The following is a 7,170-nucleotide window of genomic DNA, read 5'->3' as shown; positions in this document are numbered from 1 at the left end:
GGTAATTTATACCTCGTTATTTTGTCATATCTTGCCCTATTCGGGGTCTCCCTTCCCCCCTTCTCTGCTGTCCCTCTCCCAGGGAAGAGGTCACATGTGGCTCCTTGTAATCAGTTCCCCCTTTCCAACCCACTCACCCTCCACTCTCCCAGCATCGTCCCTCACGCCCTTGGTCCTGGAGGTATCATCCACCCTGGATTCCCTGTATCTCCAACCCTCCTATGTACCAGTGTACAGCCTCTGTCCTATCCAACCCTGCAAGGTAGAATTCGGATCATGGTAGTTGGGGGGAGGAAGCATCCAGGATCTGGGGGAAAGCTGTGTTCTTCATCGATACTACTTCACACCCTAATTAACCCATCTCCTCTCCTAAGCCCCTCTGTGAGGGGATCTCCATTGGCTGACACTTGGGCCTTGGGTCTCCACTCTGCACTTCCCCCTTCATTTAATATAATATATATATACACATACATATATACATAAACACATAAATACACATAAATACACACACTTATATCTTTTTTTTTTTTTTGCATGATGCCTTATATCTGGTCCCTTGGGCACCTCGTGATCGCACTGGCCGGTGTGCTTCTTCCATGTGGGCTTATTTGTTTCTGAGCGAGATGGCCGCTTGTTCACCTTCAAGCCTTTAAGACCCCAGACACTATCTCTTTTGATAGCCGGGCACCATCAGCTTTCTTCACCACATTTGCTTGTGCACCCATTTGTCTTCAGCGATCCTATCATGGAGGTGTGCAGTCAATGATATGATTTTTTGTTCTTTGATGCCTGGTAACTGATCCCTTTGGGACCACTCGATCACACAGGCTGGTGTGTTCTTCCATGTGGACTTTGTTGCTTCTGAGCTAGATGGCCGCTTGTTTATCTTCAAGCCTTTAAGACCCCAGTCACTATCTCTTTTGATAGCCGGGCACCATCAGCTTTCTTCACCACATTTACTTGTTCACCCATGTTGGCTCCAGCTGTTGTGTCGGGAGAGTGAGCATCATAGAGTTCCAATTTAATAAAAGAAGGTATTCATGCATAGAGGGAGTGTTTGAGTAGAGGCCCAAGGTCCTTCTGCCACCTTAATACTTGACCTATAAATATAGACACAAAGATCTATTTCCCCAACCTCCTATATATATTTGCATGTACATGTCGTTGTCTAGACCTCCATGAATGCCCTTTGACTTCTAGCTCTTTCCTCCATCTCCCTTGACCTTCCTCCTGCCCTACTACCATGCTTCATTGCCACCTGGGCTAGAGTATACCTCTTCTCTAAGCAACCTTACCCTTGATCATTTCCCACCAGGCCTGCCACTCCCCCTTCTCTACCCTTTGGGGTCCCATGTTTTTCACTTGTCCCTGGGTTTGTTAACACCACTTCCTTACCCCCCCCTACCCCCCACCCCAAGTCCCCCCGGAACTGTCGGTCCCGTTGTTTTTCCTCCAGATAGTTCATCCAGCCTGTCCTATTCAGACAGACCTGTGGAGTCACTAACATGCACGAAAACTAGACAGAGGAACACAAAGCAACAGTATATAACCAGACAACAAAACAACCAAAACAAACCACTGAAAAAGAACAGAACAAAACAGTTCGCAAGAGAAAAGCTTGTAGTTAGTTCAGGGATCTTTGCTGGCCCTTAGGAGCGTTTTCCAGTCCAGTCTGTTGGGGCACCACGCCCTGACCCCAAAGTCCACTTTCAGCATTCCCTGGGGACCTTGCCACTCCATTCCCTTGCTGTTCCGCTGCACTCCCCCAGTGCATTGCCTCGGTGTGGTGGGATCAGGTCAGGTGCAATTCCCACACTGTGTCTCCGGTTCTGTCCCCTGTATCGCCCTTCGTCACTGAGGGGCATCATGTCTCATAGTAGGGCCAGCCATGTTGTTCTCTCTGTGGACTGGCTGCTCTACTCAGGAACATCATCCTCACGGCCTGGTGGGCCAGGCTGTGCTCCACTCTCTCCTCCTGCCCCTTCATCTGCTCCCGTGTGCTCTGATCAAATATGTCCATCTCCCATAGCTGCAGGGTCAATGTCGTCCTTTGGAACAAGTTCTTTTCGGGGGAGGGGCAGGAATCCACTTAATTTATGGTGCTGGGGCCTGCCTCCCAGACCTCTCCACCGGTTCCGTCCTCCACGCCGGGATAATGCATTCACACCTTGCGACACTGGGTTGAAGTCTGGTCCCACTTTCCCTGTGGAGGTATAAACAATACCCTCCCCTTGGGTGGATTAATGCCCCATTTCTGTCATGCTGATTGTACTTACCTCAGGGGACTCATGTTGTACCTGTCCCTTTGGGACTGGCTTACCTCGCTTAGCATAATTCCTTCCAGCTCTTCCCATGAAATAACATGTTTCATGTGCTCATCGGTGCTTTTCAGTGCTGCATAATACTCCATTGTGTGTATGTGCCAAAGTTTGCTAATCCACTCATCTATCGATGGAAACTTAGGCTGTTTCCAAGTCTTTGCTATTGTGAATTGTGCCGCAATAAACATTGGAGCGCATATGACTGGTCGTGTTTTATTTGCTGCTTCAACCGGGTATATGCCCAGTAGAGGGATGGCTGGGTCGTAAGGTAGATCAATTTCCATTTTCTTTAGGTATCGCCAGATTGCTTTCCACAGTGTCTGTACAAATCTGCACGACCACCAGCAGTGGAGGAGGGTTCCTATTTCACCACAGCCCCTCCAACACTTGTTGCTCTCTGATTTACTGATCTGGGCTAGCCTCAGGGGTGTTAGGTGGTATCTCATGGTTGTTTTGATTTGCATTTCTCTTATGGCAAGGGACTTCGAGCACTTTCTCATATATTTATTGGCCATATTGATCTCCTCTCTAGTGAAAGTTCTTCTCATTTCTTTTGCCCACTTCCTTAGGGGGTTAACTGTTTTCCTCTTTTTGCAGGTCATGATGGTGTTGTAGATTTTAGTAATGAGCTCTTTGTCTGACGTGTCATTACTAAAAATCTTCTCCCAGTCTGTGGGTTGCCTTGTCACCCTCTTGGCAAAGTCTTTCGAGGTGCACAGGTGTTTTATTCTTATTAGAACCCATTTGTCGAGTTCCAGATCACCTGTGTGTGTCCCCTTCCCTGTTGCAGTGAGCCTATGTGCTCCCTGGGCCAGTGCTCTGAGATTAGTCCCGATTCCTTCCTTAATGGTCCTGATGGTTTGGGGTTTGACTTCTAGATCTGTGATCCACCTTGAGTGTATTCTTGTGCATGGGGTGAGGTAGACGTCTTGTTTCAACTTTCTACATGTGGATATCCATTGTTTCCAGCACCACTTTTTTTTTTTTTTTTTAAACAATTTATTGGGGCTGATACAATTCTTTACACAGTTCATACATATACATACATCAATTGTATAAAGCACATCTGTACAGTCTTTGCCCTAATCATTTTTTTTTCTCTTTTCTTCTTTTACATTTTATTAGGGACTCCAACAACTCTTACCACAATCCATACATATACGTACATCAATTGTATAAAGCACATCCATACATTCCCTGCCCCAATCATTCTCAAGGCATTTGCTCTCCACTTAAGCCCCTTGCATCAGGTCCTCTTTTTTTCCCCTTCCTCCCCATTCCCCCCTCCCTCATATGCCCTTGGTAATTCATACCTCGTTATTTTGTCATATATTGCCCTATTCGGGGTCTCCCTTCCCCCCTTCTCTGCTGTCCCTCTCCCAGGGAAGAGGTCACATGTGGATCCTTGTAATCAGTTCCCCCTTTCCAACCCACTCACCCTCCACTCTCCCAGCATCGTCCCTCACACCCTTGGTCCTGAAGGTATCATCCACCCTGGATTCCCTGTACCTCCAACCCTCATATGTACCAGTGTACAGCCTCTGTCCTATCCAGCCCTGCAAGGTAGAATTCGGATCATGGTAGTTGGGGGGAGGAAGCATCCAGGATCTGGGGGAAAGCTGTGTTCTTCATCAATACTACCTCATACCCTAGTTAACCCATCTCCTCTCCTAAGCCCCTCTATGAGGGGATCTCCATTGGCCGACACTTGGGCCTTGGGTCTCCACTCTGCACTTCCCCCTTCATTTAATATAATATATATATACACATACATATATACATATACACATATATACACATACATACACACACATATCTTTTTTTTTTTTTTTTGCATGATGCCTTATATCTGGTCCCTTGGGCACCTCGTGATCGCACTGGCCGGTGTGCTTCTTCCATGTGGGCTTATTTGTTTCTGAGCGAGATGGCCGCTTGTTCACCTTCAAGCCTTTAAGACCCCAGACACTATCTCTTTTGATAGCCGGGCACCATCAGCTTTCTTCACCACATTTGCTTGTGCACCCATTTGTCTTCAGCGATCCTATCATGGAGGTGTGCAGTCAATGATATGATTTTTTGTTCTTTGATGCCTGGTAACTGATCCCTTTGGGACCACTCGATCACACAGGCTGGTGTGTTCTTCCATGTGGACTTTGTTGCTTCTGAGCTAGATGGCCGCTTGTTTATCTTCAAGCCTTTAAGACCCCAGTCACTATCTCTTTTGATAGCCGGGCACCATCAGCTTTCTTCACCACATTTACTTGTTCACCCATGTTGGCTCCAGCTGTTGTGTCGGGAGAGTGAGCATCATAGAGTTCCAATTTAATAAAAGAAGGTATTCATGCATAGAGGGAGTGTTTGAGTAGAGGCCCAAGGTCCTTCTGCCACCTTAATACTTGACCTATAAATATAGACACAAAGATCTATTTCCCCAACCTCCTATATATATTTGCATGTACATGTCGTTGTCTAGACCTCCATGAATGCCCTTTGACTTCTAGCTCTTTCCTCCATCTCCCTTGACCTTCCTCCTGCCCTACTACCATGCTTCATTGCCACCTGGGCTAGAGTATACCTCTTCTCTAAGCAACCTTACCCTTGATCATTTCCCACCAGGCCTGCCACTCCCCCTTCTCTACCCTTTGGGGTCCCATGTTTTTCACTTGTCCCTGGGTTTGTTAACACCACTTCCTTACCCCCCCCTACCCCCCACCCCAAGTCCCCCCGGAACTGTCGGTCCCGTTGTTTTTCCTCCAGATAGTTCATCCAGCCTGTCCTATTCAGACAGACCTGTGGAGTCACTAACATGCACGAAAACTAGACAGAGGAACACAAAGCAACAGTATATAACCAGACAACAAAACAACCAAAACAAACCACTGAAAAAGAACAGAACAAAACAGTTCGCAAGAGAAAAGCTTGTAGTTAGTTCAGGGATCTTTGCTGGCCCTTAGGAGCGTTTTCCAGTCCAGTCTGTTGGGGCACCACGCCCTGACCCCAAAGTCCACTTTCAGCATTCCCTGGGGACCTTGCCACTCCATTCCCTTGCTGTTCCGCTGCACTCCCCCAGTGCATTGCCTCGGTGTGGTGGGATCAGGTCAGGTGCAATTCCCACACTGTGTCTCCGGTTCTGTCCCCTGTATCGCCCTTCGTCACTGAGGGGCATCATGTCTCATAGTAGGGCCAGCCATGTTGTTCTCTCTGTGGACTGGCTGCTCTACTCAGGAACATCATCCTCACGGCCTGGTGGGCCAGGCTGTGCTCCACTCTCTCCTCCTGCCCCTTCATCTGCTCCCGTGTGCTCTGATCAAATATGTCCATCTCCCATAGCTGCAGGGTCAATGTCGTCCTTTGGAACAAGTTCTTTTCGGGGGAGGGGCAGGAATCCACTTAATTTATGGTGCTGGGGCCTGCCTCCCAGACCTCTCCACCGGTTCCGTCCTCCACGCCGGGATAATGCATTCACACCTTGCGACACTGGGTTGAAGTCTGGTCCCACTTTCCCTGTGGAGGTATAAACAATACCCTCCCCTTGGGTGGATTAATGCCCCATTTCTGTCATGCTGATTGTACTTACCTCAGGGGACTCATGTTGTACCTGTCCCTTTGGGACTGGCTTACCTCGCTTAGCATAATTCCTTCCAGCTCTTCCCATGAAATAACATGTTTCATGTGCTCATCGGTGCTTTTCAGTGCTGCATAATACTCCATTGTGTGTATGTGCCAAAGTTTGCTAATCCACTCATCTATCGATGGAAACTTAGGCTGTTTCCAAGTCTTTGCTATTGTGAATTGTGCCGCAATAAACATTGGAGCGCATATGACTGGTCGTGTTTTATTTGCTGCTTCAACCGGGTATATGCCCAGTAGAGGGATGGCTGGGTCGTAAGGTAGATCAATTTCCATTTTCTTTAGGTATCGCCAGATTGCTTTCCACAGTGTCTGTACAAATCTGCACGACCACCAGCAGTGGAGGAGGGTTCCTATTTCACCACAGCCCCTCCAACACTTGTTGCTCTCTGATTTACTGATCTGGGCTAGCCTCAGGGGTGTTAGGTGGTATCTCATGGTTGTTTTGATTTGCATTTCTCTTATGGCAAGGGACTTCGAGCACTTTCTCATATATTTATTGGCCATATTGATCTCCTCTCTAGTGAAAGTTCTTCTCATTTCTTTTGCCCACTTCCTTAGGGGGTTAACTGTTTTCCTCTTTTTGCAGGTCATGATGGTGTTGTAGATTTTAGTAATGAGCTCTTTGTCTGACGTGTCATTACTAAAAATCTTCTCCCAGTCTGTGGGTTGCCTTGTCACCCTCTTGGCAAAGTCTTTCGAGGTGCACAGGTGTTTTATTCTTATTAGAACCCATTTGTCGAGTTCCAGATCACCTGTGTGTGTCCCCTTCCCTGTTGCAGTGAGCCTATGTGCTCCCTGGGCCAGTGCTCTGAGATTAGTCCCGATTCCTTCCTTAATGGTCCTGATGGTTTGGGGTTTGACTTCTAGATCTGTGATCCACCTTGAGTGTATTCTTGTGCATGGGGTGAGGTAGACGTCTTGTTTCAACTTTCTACATGTGGATATCCATTGTTTCCAGCACCACTTTTTTTTTTTTTTTTAAACAATTTATTGGGGCTGATACAATTCTTTACACAGTTCATACATATACATACATCAATTGTATAAAGCACATCTGTACAGTCTTTGCCCTAATCATTTTTTTTTCTCTTTTCTTCTTTTACATTTTATTAGGGACTCCAACAACTCTTACCACAATCCATACATATACGTACATCAATTGTATAAAGCACATCCATACATTCCCTGCCCCAATCATTCTCAAGGCATTTGCTCT

Source organism: Tenrec ecaudatus, chromosome 3 (genome assembly GCF_050624435.1).
Source record: "Tenrec ecaudatus isolate mTenEca1 chromosome 3, mTenEca1.hap1, whole genome shotgun sequence".
Classification (NCBI taxonomy): Eukaryota; Metazoa; Chordata; class Mammalia; order Afrosoricida; family Tenrecidae; genus Tenrec; species Tenrec ecaudatus.
The sequence above is the reverse complement of the archived record's forward strand: the minus strand, read 5'-3'. Positions refer to the sequence as shown.